Below are 25,985 nucleotides of genomic sequence, written 5' to 3'. Positions count from 1 at the left end.
GGAATGGATGGGGGTGGGAATTGCGGGTGGGAATTCTTGGGGTGGGAAATGGTTGGGGGTGGGCATTCTTGGGGCGGTGGGATCTTTTTGGAGTGGCAAATGAAATGGCTGTACTGTGATATTGTTGGGGTGGGAAATGACTGGGGTGAGAACTGGCTGCGGTGGGAGATGGCTGGCATCAAAAATTCTTGTACTCTGTAACTGCTGGCATTGGGGATGTGGGGAGGGGGAGGGAATTTTGTGGGGTGGCAATTCTGAGTGAGAAATTGTACTCTGCTACAATGTTACACTCCAAAATCGTTGGAAGTGGGAGGAAAGAATTACTGGGGTGGGAATTGGGGGGGCTGGGAAGTTTTTTGGAGGGGGAGGAAACTGTTGGTGGGAGGGAGCGGGGGGGTGAGAAATTGATCGGGGGGTGGGAAACTGATTAGAGGGTGGGAATTTTAGGGGGTGGGATCAGAAACTATTGTTAGGGTGGGAAATGGTTGGGAATATTGTCATTTATTTACTCTTTTGTACATTTAACTATTAAATGGTTTGCATTCGCTTTGCTACAGCTCTGCCTGCAGTCGTTCATGCAGCACCAAAGCCCCCCCAGGCCTCCGTGCCCACCTCTGGGGATGTTGGGGTGGCCGCAGGGAGCCAAGAGCTGCAGCTCCTCCACACTGAACATCTCTAGCACAATCGCTGCTGTCATCATCTCTGCTGCCTTGTTTTGTTCCTGGGGAAGTAGTCGGTCACATACTGAGCAATGGGGGTGTTGAACTGGGGGCACTGGGCAGTACTGGTGGCACTGGGAGGTCCACTGCGGGGCACTGGGAGGCTAGCGAGGGCCGCACACAGCACTGGGGTGGCTCCAGGCAGCACTGGGGGGCACTGAGTTTGCACAAGGAGAGTCCAGACAACGCCGAGAGGCAATGGGACCTTACTGGGGAACTGCAAAGAGCACCAGGCGGCACCGGAGAGCTTTGGACGGCACTTGTGGGGTTGGAGGGGGCTCAAACAGAACCCAGGTGGCACATTTTAACTAACCTCACTGATTTCCTCTTCTCCAACATCTCACCCAAGGCATTCAACAAGCCCTTTTTTCCATCGGGGGAGACTTTCTCCTTGGGGCTGACCTTCTCCCCCCACGCCCCCTCCCCGTGCTGCCTGTCTCTCCCCTGGGCGCTACGTTCCACGCATTCCCACCCTGATGCTCTCACTCAGTGACACGTTTGTCACCCACACGCTCACCATGGGTCCTGAGGAGGGGTGGCGGGTGTCCAGTGAAAGCAACCCCAGTGACAGCTCTGGCCCTGAGCCCTAGAAGACACAGATCCTGGAAAACCACCCTCAGTGCTGCTTCATCTCATCACCTTGGCACTCCACTTGGGGGCTCTGAGGAAGCTAACTGCTTCCCCTGATGTTTCAAGCTGGTGCTACCCATGCCTGCTGATGATGCTTCACGCTCTGGCACAGCCGCCTGTAAAGCTTAAATCTGCTCTGCACCCTCGCTTAAAGTCACATCTTTTGCAACCAGTTCCAGTACTCTCAGAAGTAGAAAACCAAAGGGACGTTCCAGTGGAACGGCACTAGCTCAAACACCTTCCCTCACTGCTGCTCCCAGGACCCCCAGCACTCCTTTTGCCCCGCCTGCACAACGCTTCTTTCTCTGTCCGTGCGCTCCTGGCAACAGAAATTCCACCAACAGCCCTCAACAAAACTGCTCTCTTCCAAACACTCAGGGCATCTAACGAGCCCACGCGGCGGCTGCCAGAAGAGCAGCTTCTGGGAGAGACGGGGACAGTGAAGGCAGTAAAGAAGAACAGGGAAAAAAAAAGAGTCATTAAACAGCAACAAAACCTGAGAACATCCCCTCAGTTGGCTAGAGACTGCTCTGCAAGCACACACCTGCCTGCCACTGCTAACCAAGCAACCACCTCCCGGCCTTCGCTTCACAAGCAATCACCTGCCTGCCTGCCACTGCTTTGCAAGAACCCATCTGCCTGCCACTGCTTTGCAAGAACCCATCTGCCTGCCTTTGCTAAGCAAGCACACGTCTCCCTGCCTTTGCTTCACAGCCATGCACCTGCCTGCCTTTTCGAAGCAAGCATGCATCCATCTACCTGCCGTTCCATCATACGCACCTGCCTGCCTTTGCTATGCAAGCATGCACCTGCGTGCCTTTCCTAAGCAAGCAAGCACACCCATACCTGCCTTTGCCTCACAAGCACCTGCCCGCCTTCGCTTTCGATGCGTGCACATGCTTCCCTTTGCTCTGCAAGCACACACCAGCCTTTGCTTTGCACACACCTGCCTGCCTTTGCTTCTCAAGCACCTTCCATTCCAGGGCCTACAAAGACGTCTGTTCTCTCTTCATTACCAATGCCTCTGAGCACGCTGAAAACCAGGAGGAAGAGGCCATGATAGAAAGTCAGAGAGATTCCTGGAGCACAAGGGACCGTTTCACAGGAACAAGCTTCCCGCCGTCTACGGCGTCTACAATGTTCCACTCCTGTCAGCCAAGTCAGGGCTGCCCCACACACATAAGTCACTTTCGTTGTTAACGCTCTCTCATTGCTAACTAACATCGTTAACTAGCAATAGGACTGGAGGGAATGGCCTCAATTTGTGCCAGGGCAGACTCAAGCTGGATGGTAGGAAATAGTGCATTTCCAAAAGTGTGGTCGGGCACTGCAAAGGGCTACCCTTTTTTGATTAGGGTCAAGGCTTTCCCAGTTGCATTAACAGTAAACGGTTATGTGCTCCCCTTTTGGTGAAGGTTACATATTACCTGTTTGCTTTAGAGTGAAGATTTCAGGTTTAAGCGTTTGAGTTAGTGATATGAGTTACACAACAGAGTAAGTGGTAGGCATAAGAGGGGACAGTTAACTTGCTCGTTACGGGTTACATTTTCCTAGCAGGCTTAAAGAAAACCCATTAAGCACGAGGGCAAAGTGTTAACAATATTAGACATGATTACACGTTAAACCTCTCCTCTTTAGGTTCGGGGTTAAAAGCTTCACATAGGGGATAGTGTTAAGACCAAAGGGCTCAACATTTGGTTTAGAGGCAAGCCGTCCTCTTGGGAAAAAGGAAAAAAAAACAAAGGGCATACGCTTAGGACAGAAAAAGTATTTCAAAGAACAGAAACAGAGGGGGAATGAAAATCAACAAAACTGAAAAGAAACCATTGCACTGCAATGCAGAAGAAGCAGGACACCAAGGCAGAAACAACAGAAAAACAACCAGGAAAACAAACAGAGCAAACCAACATCAACCCATCCAGAAGCAGCAGCAGCAACACAAAAAAGCAAAGGAAATGAATACATGGTCATGGCAAAGCAGAGATGACGACCGAGCCTGCAGGAGGCCAAAATCTTCCCATCCGTGCCTGGGAGGAGGAAGGGGTAGCTGCTGGGCATGCTGCTACCTCCACCAGAGATGAGCCTTCAGGGTCGCCAGCCCAGAAGGAGTCTGCAGCTGCCGGGTAGAACAAAGCATCTCTCTGCAGGAAGGCAAAACTCTTGCTTTACTTAGTGGTAAAATAGTAGAAATGCAATAATACAACTATCTTTTAGTCTAACTGTAAATCCCAGGGTTTTCGACCTGAATCAACATGCATGGAGAACAGTCCCATGAAAGAACAAACAGAAACCTGAACAGAAAAGCCCTGCATCCAATCCACATGCCTGTTGTGTATCTCTATCTCTCACTTGGTTCATGTTTCAGACTCTGTTTTCTTCCCCTGCATTTCAGCAATTCTGTTCGTCAGTGGAAGGGCACTTGTATCATACTCATACTTTAAGAAAGTAGTATATTATGAGCAGCTCTTTGGAGATGCTTAGTTCAGACAACCATGATCTTATTGGAAACAGGCACCTAAGGTTTGCAAAGAGAAACACGTCTCCAGTACATGCCAGGGACAGGATTATCATAGTGCTGAAACATTATTTCAGATGATCCTTTATCAGTAAAGGATAGAATTTGGGGGCATATTCACAAAGTCTGCACAAGCTGAAGCTAATTAACATATTCTGCTTTCTCATCATTCAGTTGGAGAAGACAGGCACATTCAAACATCAGTCTGTAGGAGTTGAACTAATACACAGTGCAAAACACTTGGATTCTTCAGAGGGAAACGTTGTCTTCAGCTGCCTCAGTTAAATCTATTCAAAATTATCTTGCAAAATTATCTTCTTAGTTCCTTACCACTCTTTCCTTCCCCACACTTCAAAACTACAAGCAGCTAGAACAACGTTCTCTGTAGAAATCCAGGACAGAAGAGTCCTGGTGGATCAGTATCAAGCCCATCTCACAGGAGGCCAACGCCCACTATTTCCTGTCTCATCAACACAGATCTTTGGCAGCATTCAATTGTCTTCCCTGTCATCAAAACCGGTATCATTTCAAAGCAAGTGAATCCAGCCTGTAAAAGCACATTTAGCCTCCTACAGCAATGCAGTGGTTTTGGGGATTGAGTTTGAGAACACATCTTTAGGCAAACACACCAATTTCCATGTGTCTGAATGTGCAGCCACCCCGACGCAGTGATCCTCCTTCCACAGCTGCAGACCCTTTCATTCCACACAGTGGAAGAATGTCTTCACAGGGGCAGAACAAACAGCTGTCTCCCTGCAACAAGAAGGAAACAAAAAAGACAAATAAAGGAGCACAGCCCCATGTCCAAGACTGTGTAAACTCCATGTATTCCAGTGATCAAAAGTAATCTGCAATATCAGCCTTCACCCTGGCATCACAGGCCCTTGTTGGCCTATGACAGCAGTCTTGGTACATGATACCTGTGAGTGGGTAACACAACAATAGAGGTGAAGCCTGAGCCAGCAGTTTTCCTTACTGTCTCACTTATCTGCCTGAAAAACAGATAACCTCATTGCACCTACTGCAAAAAGACATTTAGACACAAACTTCCATTCACTTTGACTGTGTTTGCAAGGATCTTATGAAGGAAAAAAATGGTTTCTTCTACAGTTAGCCAGAATAGGGGCTTCTTTGAAAGAGCAACAGTGTGCAGACACTACCCCTGGCATCCTTCTGCTGTGCTTACGTAGCACCTGGAGCAAGCAGGTACTGTACAGCTTGTGAGAAAACATGTCAGTAGGAGCAGTACACTCATAATGCAGCAACAAAGACCGGAGCACTGTGAGACAGGTAGCAGAGTGCTTTTGTTAGTGGTCAATGTTAACCCCATCCAGTCAGTGCTGAGCAGAATAGGGACAAAGGGTAGACTCCACAAACTGAAGATAATGTTTCCTCCTGGCTCGGCTATAATCATTTCTTTGGGCTTTTTTTTTTTTTTTTTCCTGTTCCTTGGTTTTGGTAAGATGCTAATAATTTATGCAAACTCCCCCATACACTACCAATCTCCATCCAAGGATGATATAAAGACTGTGATAAGCCCTTCTTCTAGACATACAATTTTAGAAACAAAATCTGTTAGAGATTTTGTGATGCAGATAGATATGGGCAATAAAAGCAGAGGCAGAGAAAAAAAGAGCTGGCTTGCATGGCAGCAGGTAAACAATGTACCCAGGAAAAACACTTGTCTGTAACACTCACACCTGTATCTCATCCCACATAAAACCCAGAACATTACAACTTTAAAAGTCTAACTCATCTATACTGTGTTGAGCCTCTAAGCTGTCTTTGCTTCTCTGCTTCTGTAATCTAAGCTCACTTTGTCTTTCTACTCAACAGGCAAACCTCATCATAAGAAGACAATATGCAAACTATGGGTGGAGTATGTATGTAGCCAAATTATTAAAAGAATTTTTTACTATGAGACAACAAACATATGTGAGGCAATGTTGTCTGAACTGAAAACACAGTGACTTTAACATACATACCAAAACACTAGAAATCAAGTTTTACCATATTTGAGAATTTCTGGTTATGTAGGTTATGTAGGAATTAACTTAAGCTGCGTAGGAAAATCTGGGATGCCACATGAACCAGCCAGACCTCCAACCCCATCCCCTTTGCATTACGCACAGGAAAAGGAAAAGGTTACCACTTATTTCACTTAAAGAAAAGCAAGAAAATCCTCAATTACTGAAAATCACCACGCTTGATCTTACAAATCAGGATGTAACATAGTAACTCTTCTCTCCAGCAACCAAAAAAGATAAATAGCAGAGGAATAATTGATTCAGAGGTCTGGAAGAGAAATACTGACATACTAAGAGTATGAAACAAATCCAGTCTAGTTCAGACATAGCTGAAAGCTGTTGTCAGCCAAAGCCTCAGCAGTTACCAACATGTAAACAAAGCTATGTTTAATGTGTTAATTTTTTAACTTGAACACAATGCCTGGCATTAAAAAAAAAAAAAATTAATAAGTTGTTCTTGTTTGAATCAAAAAATGGGAGAAAATCACTCGGAAGCAGAACATTCACGACTTCTAAAATCACTGCCTTATGAAGGTAAGTACAAAAGCCTATCTGCTAACCAGCAACCGGCCCAGCAAAAACTACTGAAATTATCCATCAACAATGAAGAGGCAACAATACAAGGAAAAGTACATCAGCTGAATTATTCACGCTTTAGAATACCAAAAGGTTAGATCTGAACTACCTGAGCCCCCAGGGTCAGCCTTTCTCAAGCTACACGATCATCTACCACAGCTGGGACTTATTCTCTGTGTTCCTAAGCCTACTTCTTCAGTAGATTGGAAAGACTGGTTGTATCAGCTATAAAATACCAAGAGTTCAGGGTTCTGTGTTACATGGAGTGAAACTTCATCTTAGCAAAGACGATTCTATTTTTTAAACAACCCACTGTTTCCTGTGGATAGTAAAAATAAAATGAAATCCAACAACAGCTTGTACTCTTAGCCTGTACTCTCAAATGTAGTGACAGAGTGCTCTAGAGTGGAGGTAAGAATGACATGAGTCCTACAGCAGTTAAAAACATTTTAAAGATAACAACATTCCTCTGAGGCAGTAACAGCAAGTGCAGTACGCTCTCCCCCCACGCCCCTGCTCACACAAGTAACCTGCTGCTGGTTGTGGTCCTGCTTGGCAGGAAGCTGCCCTACACCCACCCCAAGCAGCCTCACCAGCACAGGGCAGCCTAAGCCCAGCACCAGGCAGGGCACCCTGCATGGCATCTGCCAGGCTGTGGCTGGCTCAGCTCCCATCCCGCTGTGCCTGCAGTCCCGCTAACCCCATGCTACAGCAGGTGCTGTGTCATCACAAGACAGAGTGGCGACAGAGGCATATTCTCTATGGGTTCTGCCCTATAAATGCCATCACACAACCTGGCACTCTGAAGTTTACATGGATTAACACCTTGTGAGCCCCTCTCTTCAAGGAGCTAATTCTACAAGTCTGAATCCCACAAAGGCTGTGGGGCGATGACAATTGGCACTGTGGCAGATACCCTATCCTAAGCAAGATTGTGCTCCTAAGACACTCAAATTAGTGTGGCAGAACCCTACCTTATTTTCAGTTTAATCTCTGTATCAATCTAACGTGGATCAAAATAACAGATTCAGCACCTGCAATGAGTCTAGATTGAGCAAAGCTTTCAACAGAGGGAGCAAAGAAATCAAGACAAGATGATGCAATGTGATGGAGTCAAAGCAGCTGGCCAACCAAACACAATGTGCACGCATTTCCAAGCTGAGTGTGTACCTGGAGTTGGGATTGTATCATTCACTACCAAAAGAATTCCTGAGTACCCTCATAAAGAAAGCTATATGCTAACATTACTGGAGTCAGTTTTCATAAGTTAGTCCTCTTTAAAATTCCTAGATGCTTGTTTGCTTAATATGCACCATTTACTTCTCCGAAGTTGCATTTCCTTTTGTCTTTCCATTTGAAGGGCTTTGAAAAACTCTTTGAAATAGAAATTCCATGATTACTGTAATACACTTGGGTAGGTATTTGGACTTTCATCCAAAGACATTCAGTGCATTTTACTAAAATAAAGAATACTCAAAAACTTACTCCAACAAATTCCCATTGATTTTTATACCACTGGTTTTGGATGTTACAAGCAGGAGGTAGCAAAACACAGCTATTCAGCAATCCCAGCAAGTCAGATGGGCTCTAGGGAGACAAGAAGGGCAATAAGGTGACAAAATTGAAGGGATAGGCTACTTGGGGAGATTACAAAGAAGTTGCTAAGGTATGCAGGGAGGAAGTTAGGACGGCAAAAGTCCAACTTGAACTCAGACTGGCCACCGCAGTAAGAGAGTAAAAAATCCTCTTATAAATATATCAATGGTAAGAGAAGGACCAAGGAGAATTTCCATCCTTTACTTGATGCAGCGGGGAGTGCAACCACTGAGGATAAGCAGAAGGCTGAGGTCCTCAATGCCTTCTTTACATCTGCCTTTAAAAGGCAGATCAGTTATCATCAGGGCACTTTGTGTCCCAATCTGTAAGTCTGGGATGCTACGCAGAATACACCCCTAGTGATTCAGGTGGAGACAGAGAGCTCCTCCTCCATCTGGACTGTCACAAGCCCAAGGGACCGGGCTGAAAGGCAGGTCATACTTGTCAAACCTCATCTCCTTCTATGACTGGGTGATCAGCCTGGTAGATGAGGGAAGGGCTATTTATTGATGTAGTCTGCCTAGACTTCAGCAAAGCCTTTTCCATGGTCTCCCACAGTATTCTCCTGGGGAAACTGGCTGCCCATGGCCTGGACAGGTATAACCTTCTTTGGCTAAGGAACTGCTAGAAGGCTGCACCCAACAGGTAGTGGTTAATGGAGCTAAGTCCAGCTGGCAACCCCAGGGGTCGGTACTGGGGCCCATCTTGTTTGATATCTTTACTGACGACCTAGATGAAGGTATTGAGTGTACTCTCAGTATGTTTGCAGATGACTCCAAGTTGGGAGGTGGTGCTGACCTGCCTGAAGGCAGAGAGGCACTTCAGAGGGATCTAGATAAGCTGGATCGCTGGGCTGAGGTTCAACAAGGCCAAGTGCCAGGTCCTGCACTTTGGCCACAACAACCCCATGCAGTGCTATAGGCTTGGGGATGAGTGGCTGGATGACTGCAAGGAGGAAAGGGACCTGGGGGTGTTGGTTGATGCTTGGCTGAACATGAGCCAACAGTGTGCCCAGGTGGCCAAGAGGGACAATGGCATCCTGGCCTGCATCAGAAATAGTGTGGCCAGCAGTAGCAGGGAGGGAATCATCCCCCTGTACTCAGCTCTGGCCACACCTCAAGTACTGTGTCCAGTTTTGGGCTCTTCACTACAAAAAAGACACTGAGGCCCCAATGTCCAAAGAAGGGCAACAGAACTGATGAGGGGTCTGAAGCACAAATCTTATGAGGAGTGGCTCAGGGAGCTGGGATTGTTTAGTCCGGAGAAGAGGCGGCTCAGAGGAGACCTTACTGCACTCTACAATTTCCTGAAGGGAGGTTGTGATGATGAGGAGGGGTTTGGCCTCTTCTCCCAGGTAACAAACAGGACCCAAGGAAACAGCCATAAGTTGTACCGGAGGAGGTTTAGGTTAGACCGCTCTGAGGTTTTTCTCTCAGAGTGGTCAGGCACTGGAATGGCTGCCCAAGGAGGTGGTAGAGTCGCCGTCCCTGGCAGTGTTCAAGGGGCATCTGCATGAGGAGCTACAAGATGAGATTTAGTGCTTGTGGTGGCAATGGTGATGGGAGGATGGTTGGACTAGATGATCTTGTAGGTCGTTTCCAATCTTGCGATACTATGATTCTATGAAATATCAATGCAAACAGTAATAAATTCCTTCCTTCTTCACAGATCTTAACAACTTGGTTTCCACTTCCTCTCAATACTCTCTCTTCATCCAGAGGCCAGCAAGTCCTCTTGGATGCTGTCAACGGTTTATGGGCTGGTTCAGCCTGGTTCTGTGACTAGCGGGGTGGAGGGATCCACAGATCTGCACCTTTGGAAAAGGGAAACAGGGGACCCAAAATAATTGAAAACAGCAGCAACGATCTCAGGAGAAACAAACTAATTTACTAAATACAGTATCAGCAAAATATAATGAGAGAGAGGGAGTGTGTGTGAAAGGTGGATTGGACTCACCACAACGCTGAGGTGAGAAGTGCAGTCCAGTTGAGCTGACGAAGAAAAGCAGACAGAAGAGCAGACAGAGAAGTGCAGGCAAAGAAGAGAACATCAAGTGACCTTGCCGGGAGTTACATCTCCTTACTGACCGCAAAGCCCCCTGGGGAATGCAGTTGTTGTTCTCCTCCAGACAGGCACCCGGAACTTGAGCATCCACAGTCAAACCTCCAGTGCATTACATGATGTTATGATGTGGAATACTGATAACCAAAAATCATAAAACCATGACAGATGCTTTCAACTGCTCAGCAAAATTAAAAAAAAAAAAAAATCAGAGAAACTGTTCTCTACTCTGGGAGCGTTCCAAAGCTTTCTGACCCAGAGTAAAACTAGGAAAAAAAAATGTGAGGTACCCAATTGTTAGAACTACCTTTTTTTTTTTTTTTTTTTTATGTGCACATTACATATTTTCACATTTATCAAGATTTCTTGGAGATCCTAGAGAAAAAAAACAAAGGACGTTCTTCCTCCTTTCTCCTATCACTTCACTACTACTTTGTGCTCCTCCATGACTGTGACACTACTAGCATATTCATCATTGCTTCTATTTATAAAATAAGAAACATATATATTTTTTCCATGCAATTCCTTTGGAAATTAGTAAAGGACAAACCTCAAGCTTTTGAGAGGTCTGAACTGGTCATGAAAAGCATCCAGAAGCTCAGAGGCTTATCCAAAGCTAATCTGAAAATTTCCAAACGTCTTCGCTCTAGAGAGAGGCACAGAAACCCATTGGATCAGGACTCCCATCACTAACTGGGCTCACCTCTCTCACTCTGCTCCCTCACCAAACATCCAGGACTGGTTTTAACCATGTCCTTGCTGAAGAGCACACAAGATACGCAAGCACACCGTTCTCCCTAGGAAAAACATCACTCCTAGGCATCTACACTGCAAACCTATAAACAGATGTTTAAATCTTATAGGAATCAGAACAACTTAAAACGTATGCCTGAGGCCTCTGTTTAGCAGTAACGGCTTGCTGAATTTGGGCTCACAATATGACTCCAACTTGTCACCTTCCTGCTTTCCAACTGCCTTCACTGTGCTTTGAAGCTAAGATCCAATGCCTTAATGCCCTTATGTAACAGCATCTACTTCATCAAACACAGAGGAAGGAGCGTCTCAGTAACATACATCACACACCAGCCAGGCTGGTAAAGATAGGTAACTCTTCTGTGACAGCTTCATTGGAACGTTATTGTATTAGCCTTGGTATCACCCGGAACTCATTCCATTCACTGCTTTGAGGGGTCAGAGCCTAAACTCTACTAAAAGACCACATATCATCATGAAATCAGGTACACCTGATACGACCACACCACTAAGGCTCCTTTGCTAAACTTCAGTGGTTCCCAATGCTTGCTTAAAAAATAAAATCCAGCGAGAATATCAAGCGCCAACACTTTCCTCAGTATCCCAACATCCCTGCCTTGTCCATCTCTGGCCAGCAGGACTAAATTCAAAGCAGCGCATACCACAATTCCACACAGGTAGCCTGAAGCTATGTTTAATCTTGCAGATCAGAGCTCAATAAACATTGGCTTGGCACAAGTCACTCACACAGAACAGTGGCTCTGCTATCACCAGTACATGCTATACATCAAGAAGGAACGTGCTGAGGAAAATGAACACAGCAGCATACAACATAGAGTTCCTCATGACTGTCAGCACTGAAAGCAAAGCAGGCTGAAGAAAAAACCTCAGGTAAATCCATAGAGGACAGCAAAGCAAGGAGGACCAAGGACATGGACTGATCCTGAACCAAACACATTAGACAACAAGAGCCTTGAGAGGACTAGTTGGTTACGCAGATAAACAATACGCACACCTGAAATGGTGATTTCTTCTGAAGACTCTAGGGTGTTCCTCATCAAGAAAAAAGATAATACATTAAAAAAAATCAGGATGGATATAATTTGAAAATTCTTTTCAACTGACCTGGCATCCCAGGACAAACTGAAGACTAGTCAGGACACCAGTGCAGAGAAAGAGAACTAACAGCATAGGGGGGTGCCACAGAGAAACTGGAAAGTGACCAAATCTTTGCTCAGATAGAAACTGCTGTGTAAGGCAGAAAGCTGATGGTGATACCTTCTGCCAATGAGGAGCACAGTGGGAGGATGAGGATGGATGATATCTGCAGCACAGACATTCACAACGTGGCATAGCCTAACACAGAGCTACAATTCCAAAGTGATTATAAGGTTTTATTTAACAATGCTGTTGTGTGGGACGATTCAACTGCTTCAAGCTCAAACAAGCTGCAAGTGACTGATTAATCAATAAATCTCAGCAACCTCAAAACCTGATTGTCTTGGAAAAAATAAACAGAACACACCATCTCAAATAGCATATAATCAATCTACAGAATTTAATCCAGCAGGCAGTCCTGTGACCAAATTTTGTGCTGGCAGCAGACTCTTCTTACGACCATTAGGAACATTCCCAGTTACAGAGCTACCACAACTTGGGCAGAAAATATACAGACCCACCTGGGAGGATAGAAAATAAAGAAGCAATTTACCCTCCCCTTATCCAACTCCTCTCTCACATTTAGAAGTGAAACTACAACTTTAAATGCCAGGAAAAAATGAGGGAAAAAAAAAAATCATCTGGTATTTTCCAGGCAAACACCAAGATCATAGAATCACAGAATGTCCCAAGTTGTACGGCATCCACAAGGATCATCAAGTCCAACCTCGTGCTCCAGGAAGGACCACCCAAACACAAACGGTCTTTAAGCTGCAGCAGCTCAGGACCAGGCCCACAGCCCTGGGGAGCCTGCTCCACAACCACTGGTATCAGATGCAGCAAGCACAGGGAGCAGGCAGGTAGGCACAGCAAAGCAGCAAGCAAAGACCAATCTCTGAGAGGGGGCCTGCTTACAGAAGTAAACCTGGGGCCTACCTACAGAAAGCCCACACCTTTCACTTCCAATAAAGCTCCACCATTTTGACAGCCAAAACAGAAACCAGCATTTCACTTCTCATGAGTCTTCCCTGAACTCCCAAATAAATGGTTACTTGAGATGCCCTATTGCACTGCAACTGCTCATAATTAACAATCAAAATTATATCTTTCATGACATAAGAAGCTCAATTCTGCTTGATGGTAATGACAGTCTTTTCAACTGGCCTGGCATCCTGGGGCAAACTGACAATTAGACAGGATACCAACATAGAAAAAGAGAACTAACGGCATAGGGGGGTGCTACAGAGGAACTGGAAAGTGACCAAACCTCTGCTCAGGTAGAAACTGCTGAGTGAGGTAGAAAGCTGATGTGTCCTTTCATGTTCACAGCTTCTGCATAAGCTGTAATGATTCAGCATATTTAGCTTTCTTATCATTCAGTTGGAGAGGGCAGATGCTCTCACACATCAACCAGCAAGCACTTGGAGGAGCCAGCCCTCTCGTTTTTTCAGTGACAGACATCACTACTGCTGGCTCTGACACCTTACCATGAGATGCTTCAGTTTACTAACGTGGACTTCAGCAGCTACTCCTAAATTGACCTTCATTCATACAGTGACACCATCAACTTCTAGCACAAGCTGACCTGCAACACAGAGATAAGAAAATGGGATGGCAACAAACACAGAGATAACAGAATCACAGAACGGCCAGGGTTGGAAAGGACCTCAAGGATCATGGAGCTCCAAGCCCCCTGCCACATACAGAGCCACCAACCTCCACATTTAATACCAGACCAGGTTGCCAAGGGCCCTATCCAACCTGACCTTCAACACCTCCAGGGATGGACGGCCATCCACAACCTCTCTGGGCAGCTGTTCCAGCACCTCACTGCTCTCTCTGTAAAGAACTTCCCCCTGACATCCAACCTGAATCTTCTCTCCCTCAACTTCAAACCATTTCCCCTTGTGCTGCTATCTACCCTTTCAAAGAGTTGATTCCCCTCCTGTTTGTAGGCTCCCTTTAGGTCCTGAAAGGCTGCAATGAGCTCACCCCGCAGCCTTCTTTTCTCCAGGCTGAACAAGCCCAACTCCCTCAGCCTGTCTTTGTAGGGGAGCTGCTCCAGACCCTTATCGTCTCCATAACGTGTTAATATTCTTTAACAAAAAAAGCAACGACAATACAGAAGGGCAGCTGCAGCAACGTATCAGTACATAAAGAAATGTACATAAAGAAGCCCGGCGCGGCCGCGGCGCCCCCCCCACCCCCCCGGAGCCGCCCGGCCGCGGCAGCCCCCCCCCCCCCCCCCCCGGAGCGGCGCAGCACGGCCCGGTCCGGCCGTGTGTGACAGAACACACACACAAAAAAAAAGCAAATAAGAAAGAAAGCCATAACATAAGTAACGGCAGAAACACCAGTGGAATGGGAGTATATTACAAAGGTAAGAAAAGGACTGCTCACCATCTCCAAGGATTTACACCCACAGAACTGACTCCAGAGTGGAGAAACTTCCAGAAAGAAACCCTTCCCCCGTGGCAATCAGCCCTTAAACGAGCTCTGAGAGGGGCAGCCAGGCTCCACCCCTTCCAGCCACGGAGCTGCATTGCGTTCACCTGTGCTCCCAGGGCTGACCGGGTCCTTTCCTCAGGTGCTCAATCAGTGGTTCAGGCTGGGATTCAACACTTCTTATACAGCATAGCAAAGCAAAGCAATAGATGAAAGAAAAACAACAAAAGAAAACTAGCAGGATTCTAGATGAAATAACACAGAAAACCTGAGGAAGCAAGGCAGAAGGCTAGGTTATGGCTGTGTGTCTCTCTGAACAGCTGCTCGGTGCACCCATCACAGACAGCTACATAGAACTGGGCTCCAGAAGCACTGACAGCTCCTGTCAGCTTCAGTATTAAAGCAATCTGATAAACTTCCAATTCCATATTTCAAGTACTTCAAAGAAAAAAGCATTAAAGCTGGCAAACATATGATGGCTTCAGTTAACAAACACGAAGTTAAATGGCACTTAAGGAAATAAGCATCCTTAAATTACTGCACCTCTTTTAGTTTATCCAGAGAGGCTTCTAGCTCCTTTAGAGCTTTACTTCTAGCTCCTTTAGAGCTTTACTTCTAGCTCCTTTAGAGCTTTACTTCTAGCTCCTTTAGAGCTTTACTTCTAGCTCCTTTAGAGCTTCTTCTCATTCCCGGAGCTGGAAAAATCAAGGAAAAACTGTTGAAACGGCTCCAAAACCCGTCCAATTTTCACCTAATCCCAATTTTGCCCTGCAGATGGGGTATTGTTTTTATTTACGGTGTTACACAACAGGTGACTAAAGTAACTGATGTAGCTTTGAAGTAATATCATTCCATAAAATATACTGTTTTTCTTTGAAATCTCTCTCTGAAATGAATTAATTCATACATACATTGTAGGAGGAATTTTACTAGCTGTGGGAATGGAATGTTGTATTCTGTAACTTATCCTTAGAAATAAGAAGAAGTAAAATTAGAAGTGAAATATTATGTATGTTAGCAGCACGTTTTAGAAACATTTTTTACTGAATTATGTGATTAATTCTTTCTTGCAAAACTGGAATAGTTGTTAAATGTTCTAAACAATGAGACTTAGAGCGTGTTAGAGATTAGAAAACATACTGTAGAGTTGTTTTGTTAGGATAAGAAACTCCCAGCAAGAGAAAAACAGATTTAGCAAACACCAAAGAAGCCAGGGCCTCTACACAAGGCCGGACTGTCTCACTCTGTGAGAAGTTGGGATGTGACAGGCAGGCATCAAGATACTCCCCTGTCTTTCTCTCAAGCTTATCTTTGTAGAAAGAAGGACAAGCAGATATCTGCAGAATAATGATCAGGTGTGAAATAATTAACTACAGATTCACACTCATGCAGCAGAAATTTATGTTTGTTTAGTATTTCCAATGTTTAGTGAAGCATCAAGAAGATTGCGAACCTGAAGACCTCAGCCAATAAGGAACTAGAGAGAAGGAGATAAGCCAGGGAATAGGGAATTAAAGATGTAACTCTGTTTTCTATGTGCTCTCCTGCTTGCAGGAGGCCTGCCATTGCAATTGCAAATAAAACCTGCTTTATCAGAGATTCTGTCCTAGAAAATTATTTGGATATTTCCTATATTAGCCGAAGTCAATTGTAGGTTTGGATACAGCTGTAACTCCTTATTCTCCCTGAGAAACATAAGATCTGTGCCTCACTTCCAGCGTTAGGAAAGACTATCAATGAATAGACAGATGTTATAATTAAGAAATATCCAGGAAAGTTAGGCTAAGATCATTGCTACAAGAGGATAATAAATGGAAAATGCTTACTAATGTTGTAGGCTCACACTATTTTCCACAAGGAGCGATCTCCAGGAAGAGATCCTTCCTCAGTGGCAGTCAGCACTTAAATGGGATCTAGGAGAGGTGCAGACAGACTCCACCCCTTCCAGTAGTACAGGTGAATTACCTTCACCTGTGCTCCCGTGGCTGACACATTGCTTGTCTCAGGTGGTCAATCAGAGGTTCAGGCCATGATTCAGCAGTTCCCATACACTTAATGATACCCAGAACATCTTAAAGTAAGGTAGAACTTTTCAAATAGCACCATTTAAGAGTGGCACGGGAACTGCACATTTGTAAGGCTTGGTTTTCTGTTGCTATCAGAAGTTCCATGCAATGGTGAACATTTCAGTCTTGCCATTGTCTCTACTACTAGCTTCTTGTGATGTTTACTTCTATTTCTGATAGCTCAGCATGAGTGTCTGAGAGCTGAAAGGGACAGTCTCAGGGAGACAGTAGAAAATGAGCAAGAGAGTCTCCAAACTGAAATGGAGAGTTTCCAGGAGACACTCTGAGCAGAGAGGGAGAATCTCCAATCTGAGAGAGATGCCCTCCGGTCTGAGAGGGATATTCTCAAGTCTGAACAGGATGCCCTCTGAATCGAGGGAGACTCCCTGCAATCTCAAAGAGAGAATCTCCAGGTTGAGAAAGAGAGTCTCCTAGCCAGGAGAGAGAATCTCAAAACCTGGCAAGAGTGTCTCCACACTGAGAAAGAAAGTCTCCAAGCCGAAGGGGAAGATCTCCAAGCTGAGAGAAGGAGTCTCCAATCTCAATGAGATGCCCTCCGAATCGAAAGAGACTCCCTGCAATCCAAACTCAACACCCTCCCGTCTGAACGGGACACCATCCAATCCTAACCGAGACACCCTCCAATCTGAACTAAATGCTCTCATAATTAAACAAGACAGACTCCGAGCCGAGCTGGAGGGTGAGAGCATTGGAACTGACCAACCTGATCAACCACAGGAGGCACCACAATTGATGTCAGTTGCCCCTGTGAGAGGACGGAAAACAAGATGAATCTCAACTGAGTTAGAAGAGAAGAAAGAGGAGCAAAGAGGTCCAGAGGAGTGGCTCTGAGATCCAGGGGAAGCACCCCTGAGTCCAGGGGAGGGGCCCTCAGTAAGACCACGGTCATCAACGCCTATGAGGGCAACAAGAAGTCCTGAAAGAGTAAGAGGTGAGCAAGATATTGTTACCATTGTTGATCGATCTCTGAAAATGAATGAAATTCGAAGTCCGAGAAATGACTTTTCATGTCACCCAAATGAGCCTATTGCCACCTGGTTACTTCAATGCTGGGACAATGGGGCCAACAGTGTGTGGCTAGATAAGATAGAGAGAAGCTCGCCAACTGGGTGGCATTGCTAGGGAATCAGCCATTGATAGAGGCATTAGTACATGCCAGAACCAGGCCTTCACCCTCTGGAAGAGGATGCTGTTAGCTGTAAAAGAAAGATACCCCTTCAAAGACGATCTGATGCCTGAGAAAAAGAAATGGGCTGATATAGAAAAAGGCGTCCGTTATTTGAGAGAATATGCTGTGGTGGAAATGCTACATAGTCCCGATTTCATTCCTGATGAGCCAGACCAAGAGCATGATCCTGAGAGAGTCAGGTGTACACCAAATGTGGTGTACATTCACAAAGACTGCACCAGAAAGGTATGCCAGTACATTTGCAGCAATGTATGGCAGAGGAGAAAGAAGACCCCTTATAAGTGAACTGATTAATAAACTTCAAGACTTTGAGTTACATTTAAGCCCTCTACAAGTTTGTGTTTCAGCCATTGCAGAAGTAGCTGAAAAGCTGAACAGAATGGAAAGCAAACAAGAAGATATAATAGACAAACTGTCAACTGTGCCTAATGCTGATGGATCCAAGGTGGTAACAGATGCATCGAATGGGAACCAGAATTCCCAAAACAGCCTACTGGAGGGCCTGATCAACTTGGTTTCCTCCCAGCTGGTGTCATCCAATGTCTCTTCTATCAAAAGAAGACGTCCTCCTGCTTGAGCAAGTGACAACAGTAAGACTATGTCACATTTTGCCTTGTGGCATTACCTACATGACCATGGAGAAGATATGAAGAAGTGGCATAAACAGTTCAAGCTATGACTCAACAGCTCCCATTCACAGGGCCGTTAAATGACAGATGTGTGTCACTGGGAGTTGTAGGTGTGCAAACAGCACTCTGCATACCCAGCTGTGATTTCAGCCTTCGCTGTCTGGGCTGCTCACACAGATCTCAGCATCTGCTGTGTCAGCACTGAGATCCGTGCTCCCCAGTCTGTTAGAAGAGTCACCAACCAGCACCGAGGACAGCCTGGGATCAAAGTGTGAGGACTATCACAGGTCATCCATCAGCCTCCCTTGGTAGACATTCACGTTATTCATTTCCTTTGCTCTGTGGCTGTATCAGCACTTTAAGAGCACAGCCTGAAGCTGTGATAGAGCGCCTGGGGAGGGGTGCAGCCCTGCAAGCACAGCTGGGGGCAGTTTGGCTGTGGGGTGGAGCAGAACCAGTCTCCACCCCTCCCTGACTCCATTTAAGGGCTGGGAAGCACAGGGGCAGCATCTGAACCTGGGGAGTACTTCCTTTAGAGTGTGGGGTGAGTCTTACTCAATGGGGTGGGTGATCCCTTCCCTATTTTAGGGCTGTGATCTCTCCTTTTTCTAGGGTCTCCTGACTACGTTGGAGGGCTGGCAGCCATCTGTACATGGAAACTGCTTCCTTTAGTGTGTGGGTGAGTGTTGGTCCTTGGAATGGGGTGAGTGGCTCTGTTTTTATTTCAGGGCTGTGATCCCCCCTCTTTGGGGGGATCCTAATGTCATTTAAGGGTGGTAGCTGTAAGGACAACATCTGAACCTGGAGACTGCTTCCTTTGGGGTATGGGGTGAGCAATTCCTGCTTTGATTCAGAGTTGTGAGCTCTGCCTTTCTGGGGGAATCTCAAGCTGGATTAGAGCAGCTGTATCTGCTGTGTGTGTTGTTACCTCTTCAGTGGTTCTCACCTCATAATCTCCAGTCTGGGGCTCCAAACGTGGTTTGTCTGCTCCTATGTCATCCCACTTCATGGCTGTAATTCATAGTGCCATGTGTTAATTGCACCAATACAGAATTTTTAAGGGCATTCTGTGCATTATTATCATGTATTAAATTACATTCTGCATCTCTTCTGACTTCATTTTGCAACCCGATGGGGTTTAAGGATTGCCTGGGCTCCTCTGATCAGTGGTGTGAGATCTGTGCAGCAGGTAATGAACATCGCAAGCCCCACGTTGGTGCACTGCTTGTATGCAGGTTTGCGATGCGGTCCAACTCCCCCACAGTGACCATCCACAGCTGGATCAGGTTGCTCAGAGCCTGACCCCGTTTCACCTTGAAAGGGATAGCACATTCACCACATCTCTGGCAACCTGTTCCACCACCTCACCACCCTCACTGTGGAAGACATTTCTTGTATATCTAACCTCAATTTTCCCTTCTTCTTTCCTTTAGGCATTGAAAGGCTGTTACCAGGTCACCTTGGCGCCTTCTCTTCTCCAGGCTGAACAGCCCAACTCTCTCTTCTTATAAGAGAAGTGTTCCATCCCTCGGTTCATATTTGCGGCTGTACTCTGGATGCGCTCCCACAGCTCCATGTTTCTCCTGCACTGAGGACTCCACATCCAGATGCAGCACTCGAGGTGAGGCCTCACCAGCGCAGAGCAGAGGGGCGGGGATCGCCTCCCTTCACCTGCTGACTGCACATCTTTGGATGCAGCTCAGGATACAGTTGGCTTTCTGGGCTGGAGAGGCACATTGCTGATTTGTGTCCAGCTCCCACCCATCAGTACCCCCAAGGCCTTATGGGGCAGGACTGCACTCAGTCCTTTCATCCCCCAGCATGTTTTGGTGGTGGGTGTTCCTTCATCCCAGCTGCTGACCCAGCACTTGGATTTATGCCCCTACTCAGCCTGTTGAGGTCCCTCTGGATGGCATCTCATCCCTCTGGTGTGTCGCTGCACCCCACAACTTGATGTCATTAGGGTGCACTTGATCCCACTGTTGATGTCACTGATGAAGGTGCAATTCCAGATGTTTGTAGAAGCTGAGCGTAGAACCCCTTGAGAGCAGCCCTGCAGAGAAGGACTAGGGGATCCTGGTGGATGAGAAGCTGGACATGAGCCAGCAGAGTGTGCTTGCAGCCTGGAAGGCCAACTATATCCTGGGCTGCATTAAAAGAGGGGTGGCCAGCAGGGAGAGGGAGGTGATCGTCCCCCTCTACTCAGCTCTTGTAAGGCCCCATCTGCAGTACTGTGTCCAGGCCTGGAGCCCCAGCACAGAAAGGACGTGGAGCTTTTGCTTTTGGAGTGGGTCCAGAGGAGGGCACTAAGATGATCAGAGGGCTGGAGCACCTTTCTCCTATGAAGAAAGGTTGAGGGAACTGGGATTGTTTCTCTTGGAGAAGAGAAGACTCCGGAGAGACCTCATCACAGCCTTCTAATACTCAAAGGGAATGCATAAGCAGGAGGGGGAATGGCTGTTTACGAGGGTGGATGGTGATAGGACAAGGGGAAATGGTTTTAAACTGAGCCAGGGGTGGCTTAGGTTGGTTATTAGGAGGAAGTTTTTCACGCAGAGGGTGGTGATGCCCTGGAACAAGTGCTTTAGGGTCACTTCCAGAAGGATCTGCTCTGCGATCGTTCCCAGCACAGAGGTAAGACTGACATGGTGGTAGTTCCCTATCCTTAATAACAGGTGTGCTGTTGCTTTTTTCTACTCATCAGGGACTTCACCTGACTGCTTTGACTTCTCAAATACCATTGAGAGTGGCTCGGTGACTGCAGCGGTGAATTTCCTCAGAACTCTGGGATTCATCTCGCCAGGACCCAAAGACTCCTGGATGCCTGGATGTTTGGATCCCCAGGTGGTCCAGAACCTGATGTCCCATCACACTGTGGGATGGGGAGGGGTCTGTGGGACTGGCATTGCTTCCTCAATCCCCACCTACCAAACCAAAGATGAGGGCTGTGTCTAATGAGCAGTTATCAGAGAAGAGGGAAGCAAAAATGGTGTTGTGTATCTGAGCTTTTTCCTGTGCGTTGTTCCCAGCTGCAGTGCTGCCGGTAAGCAGCATCAGGCACAGAGTGCAGCCACGCTGCTCTGAGAAAGGAGACTACAGCGCACGTTTGTGAGAGAGGCACTGCTCTACATATGTGTGGCAGTGCCTTCATTACTGTATTGTATCCAACATGTGGCAGCAGAGAGCTGTGGTGCTCCAGAGTGCTGTAACGACTGCACAGAGAGATGTGTGGCTCTTTGTGAGAGCAGCCAGGAACTGAAATCTGCCTTTCCTGGAATGCCCTGGAACCTCACTTTGCTGACTGGTAATTGTCTGCCCAACAGGTAAGAGCAACGCACGCCCACCAGTGTTTACCCATTCCATAGCATGGCACAACATGGTGCTCCCAGAGCTCTTAATTGCACTTTATGGTGCCCAGAAGGCTGCCTGTCCTTTTCTTTCTGTGTTCTCCTTGTCTCTGGCCTTTCACTGCAGTGTTCTCCTTCTCTTTACCCTAGACATTCTCTACTGCATTTTCTTGCTGTCCTGTTTTGGTGTTCTGTGCCCCATTGTCTTGGCCATTGTACTTGGCTTTCTTTGCTGCATTCTCTTCAGCGTTTGGTTTTGGTGTTTCTTGCCATGTTCTCTTGGCTGTTGTCCCCAGCATTTTCTGCCATCTCATAGCCATTGCCTGGGCGTTCCCTGTGATGTTCTCCTCGGTATCCTGTTTGGCGTTCCCTGTGGCATTCTTCTTGGCCTCCAGTTTTGGCCTCCCAACCACCTTCTCTTGGCCTTCTGCATTGGCTTTCTTTGCCATGTTCTCTCTGGCCACTTGTTCTGGCATTCCCTGCCACATCCTCTTGGCTTCCTGTTTTGGCACTTCCTGCCATGTTCTCTTAGCCCTTGCCTAGGCATTTACTGCTGTGTTCTCTTAGCCTTCTGTTTTGGCATTTCTTGCCGTGTTCTCTTGGCCGTTGTCCTCGGCATTTCCTGCCATCTCATAGCCCTTGCCTGGGCGTTCCCTGTGATGTCCTCCTCAGCGTCCTGTTTTGGCGTTCCCTTCCCTGTGGCATTCTCCTTGGCCTCCTGTTTTGGCCTACCCAGCCACCTTCTCTTGGCCTTCTGCATTGGCTTTCTTTGCCATGTTTTCTTTGGCCGCTTGTTCTGGCGTTACGTCCTCTTGGCCTCCTGTTTTGGCATTTCTTGCCATGTTCTCTTAGCTCTTGCCTAGGCATTTCTTACCATGTTCTCTTGGCCTTCTGTTTTGGTGTTTCTTGCTGTGTTCTCTCGGCCTTTGCTGTTGGCCTTCCCTGCTGTACTCTCATTGCCCTCACCATAGCTTTTCATTGGGTATTTTCCTTGCTTTTGCCCTTCCCTTAGCCTTAGCTGTTTGCTTTGCCTTTACCTTGGATTTCCCTTTGCTTGTCCTGGGAGTTTGGCTCACCTTTGCCTTTGGATCTCTGGGATTGGCTGGGAGGCAGTGTTAATTGTAATCTTGACCTGAATCCCTAGCTTAATGGGAGCTCTAATGATAATTACATTTACCTGCAATGTGTCTGTCACCCTAACCCTTAGCCTGATATTAAAAATGTCTCTAACCCTAAATGCAGCAATAAAAATAACACTCCTTGTTTTCTGTCAAAGTAACCTTCATCCTAATTGTAGTGCAGAAAAGAATTGTTAAACTAACTGTGACTTCAAGCCAACAAATAGCATTAGTTATATCCCTAACACTCCTTTGCGTCATCATTTGAGCAATGTGCACAGGGTGCAGCCCCCGCATTTGCGGGACAGTGCCTTCATTACTGTATTGTGTCCAACAGGTGGCAGCGGAGAGCTGCGGTGCTCCTGAGCAGTGTAAAAACTGTACAGAGAGATCTGTGGTTCCTCCTGAGAGCAGCTAGGAACAGAAATCTGTATTTCCTCGGATGCCCTGGAAGCCGACTTTGCTGACCGGTAATTATCTGCCCAACAGGTAAGGGCAATGTACATCTACCAGTGTTTATATATTACTTAGTAAGACGCAAGGTAGGGTACCCAGAGTTCATTTCTGCACTTCAGCGTGCCTTACAGGCTGTCTGTTCTCTTCCTTCTGCGTTCTCCTTGCCTCTCCTCTGTGCCTGGTTATTTCCTGCAGCATTCTCTTTAGTCTCTATTTTGGTGTTTGTGGTGGCATTCTCTTGTGCATTGCCCAGTGTTTTGGCATTCGTGGTGATGTTCTATTGGGCCTTGCCCTCCATTTTGGTGTTCCCTGTGGCATTATCTTGGGCTTTGCCCTCTGTTATGGTGTTATGTGTAACGTTCTCTTCAGTCTTGTGCCGTTTTGGCATTCCCTGAGGCCGCCTCTTTGGGCCCGGCCGCCTCTTTGGGCCTGGCCTCTTGACGCGGCCACCTCTTTGTTGTTTTCCATGACTTAGCCTTACTTTGATACTTTGCCCTCCCTTGGGTACTGTCTATACCTTTACACTCTGTTTTGGTGTTTGCTTCAGTGTTCTCGCCTTTTGCTCTTGCCTTTGCCTAGGCTTTCCCTAACAGTCACGCTGAGCATGATCCTAATAAACCTAACTGTAATATCTTCACCCCAGCCTTAATGAGCTCTGAACACCAAATGTAGTGCTAATTGTAACCATGACTGTATAGATAACTATACTAACTGTCCAAATTAACCCTGAACCTACCCTCTAACCCATCTCTAACCTTCAGTGTAATACTGAAAATAATTCTACATCTTCCCTGTTAAATACTCCTAACCTTAATGTTAAGCCATTTTTTGGGGTGGTCTTTTGCTTGCACGTTTTGTGGGGGTGGTCTTACGGTGAGCGCCGTTTGTGTCTTGGCGTTCCTCTTTCTAAAGTGTGTCTCTCTGTATTGCAGGCAAAGATGCCTTTGACACTTCCAGTCGATGACTTCCCCCCTGGGATGCCATGCTCTCTCCAGGCCTCCCACACTCACCGCCAGCTTAGTTCAGTTGAGCTGTTACCCATATCCCCCGGTCTCTTCCCTTCCCATAGTCTCCCTTTCACTCTGCCACAAGCCCCTACCACCGCCCAAGGTCATCACAGGCAATGTGTGGAATGCAGTACTTGTTCTCATTATAGTTCACCCCATTGGCCTCAGCCCAGCAAATCCAACCCACCCACACCCTTCCTTAGGGCCCTTCTACTCCCAGGCCAATCAATCCTTCCTTCTCATGTGATTTTGTGTTCCTTCCCAGCCAGTCTAAGACTCATGCCCCTTTGTGGCTATTCTGAGAGTTGCGCTGATTTCAGTATGTGCATTCAATTTAAGTCAACCAAATTGTCATTAGCTTTACAATCAATTTCTCTCCACCAAATTGGCTTTAGTTTTACATTCGGTTTATTTCAACCAAATAGGCTTTAGCTTTGCCTTGCTTATGGGGTTGGGTTAGCTTTGCTTTGTTTGTACCGCAGGGCTAACCCAACCCTGTAAGCAACACCCAAGGGCCGTTGGAGGTCATTTGCCTTCCTTTCCGGCCAGTCTGAGACTTGCATTCTGTTTTGGATGGGCTGAGATCTAAACTGCTTTTGAGGTGGATTGCAATACGTAATGTTTTTGAAAATGTAATGTCATTAATGGGGTATGGAGGCTCTGTGACCTTTCTCTGGTTAATCTGACGTATGTAAACCACGTGTGTTAAACTGTATGGAGTAAGTGTATATTGCATCTCTAAACTGCATTGTGCCACATAGTCAATCTGTGTAATGCTGCGCCTGTAAACTGTGTTGTGCCACATATGGAATGTATGGATGCTGCACCTATAAATTGCATTGTGCCATGTACAGAATATATGAATGCTGTGGCTATAAACTAAGTTCAGGAATTGTAATGAAGATGGGTAACCCTGATGTACTTCCCAAGGTATAATTGCTGGTATAGTTTCTGTGCATATGATTCTGTGAAAATAGTGCTTTAACAAGTATTATTGCTGAGTCATTTAATGCTGTGGAGTGTCTTGCTTTGACACAATCACGACTTGGATCACACTTGGAGGTAGGTCTGAGAGGTAGGTATGGAGGCTGGGGGTTAGGCAGGCTTGGGGCGAGGGGTGAGGGTTAGGGGGTTAGGGTAGGGTGAGGTTAGGGTTAGGCGGGTTAGGATTAGGCGGGTTAGGGTTGGGGAAGGGTTAGGGTAAGGGTTAGGGTAGGGTTAGGGTTAGGGTAGGGGTAAAGTTAGGGTTAGGGTTGTTAGGGTAGTTAGGGTAAGGGTTAGGGTTAGGTTAGGGTAGGGTTAGGGTTAGGTTAGGGTAGGGTTAGGGTACGGGTTAGGGTTAGGGTACGGGTTAGGGTACGGGTTAGGGTTAGGTTTAGGGTAGGGTTAGGGTTTAGGGTTAGGGTAGGGTTAGGGTTAGGGTAGGGTTACGGTTAGGGTTAGGGTAGGGTTACGGTTAGGGTTAGGGTAGGGTTAGGGTAAAGTTAGGGTTGGGTTAGGGTACGGGTTAGGGTACGGGTTAGGGTAGGGTTAGGGTTAGGGTAGGGTTTAGGGTAGGGTTTAGGGTGAGGGTAGCGTTAGGATAGGGGTTAGGGTTAAGATAGCGGTAAGGGTTAGGGTAAGGGTTAGGGTTAGGGTTAGGGTAAGGGTTAGGGTAGGGTAACGGTTAGGG

The 25,985-nt window shown here is 46.6% G+C and overlaps 2 long non-coding RNA genes across 6 annotated transcripts; one reads left to right on the top strand and one right to left on the bottom strand.

Annotated features, from left to right (window-relative positions):
* Positions 1–222: 222 nt before the first annotated feature.
* Positions 223–14,581, bottom strand: LOC149915401 (uncharacterized). Its single transcript, XR_016458773.1, has 3 exons — positions 14,436–14,581; positions 13,523–13,620; positions 223–4,617 (listed from the first exon to the last, which is right to left on the bottom strand). It is a non-coding gene; the product is annotated as an uncharacterized LOC149915401 (long non-coding RNA).
* A 643-nt stretch (positions 14,582–15,224) lies between these two features.
* Positions 15,225–25,429, top strand: LOC149915400 (uncharacterized). Of its 5 annotated transcripts, none has more exons than XR_016458778.1 (4): positions 15,225–18,929; positions 18,998–19,064; positions 21,090–21,708; positions 23,188–25,429. It is a non-coding gene; the product is annotated as an uncharacterized LOC149915400 (long non-coding RNA). The 5 variants fall into 5 exon arrangements; XR_016458775.1 differs by having other exon boundaries at positions 21,090–23,339; positions 24,239–25,429; XR_016458776.1 differs by adding an exon at positions 19,529–20,006 and having other exon boundaries at positions 21,090–25,429.
* Positions 25,430–25,985: the final 556 nt, after the last annotated feature.

This window comes from Phasianus colchicus, chromosome 19 (genome assembly GCF_987193195.1).
Source record: "Phasianus colchicus chromosome 19, bPhaCol1.hap1.1, whole genome shotgun sequence".
NCBI lineage: Eukaryota > Metazoa > Chordata > Aves > Galliformes > Phasianidae > Phasianus > Phasianus colchicus.
This window is presented reverse-complemented; position numbering and strand designations above follow the sequence as displayed.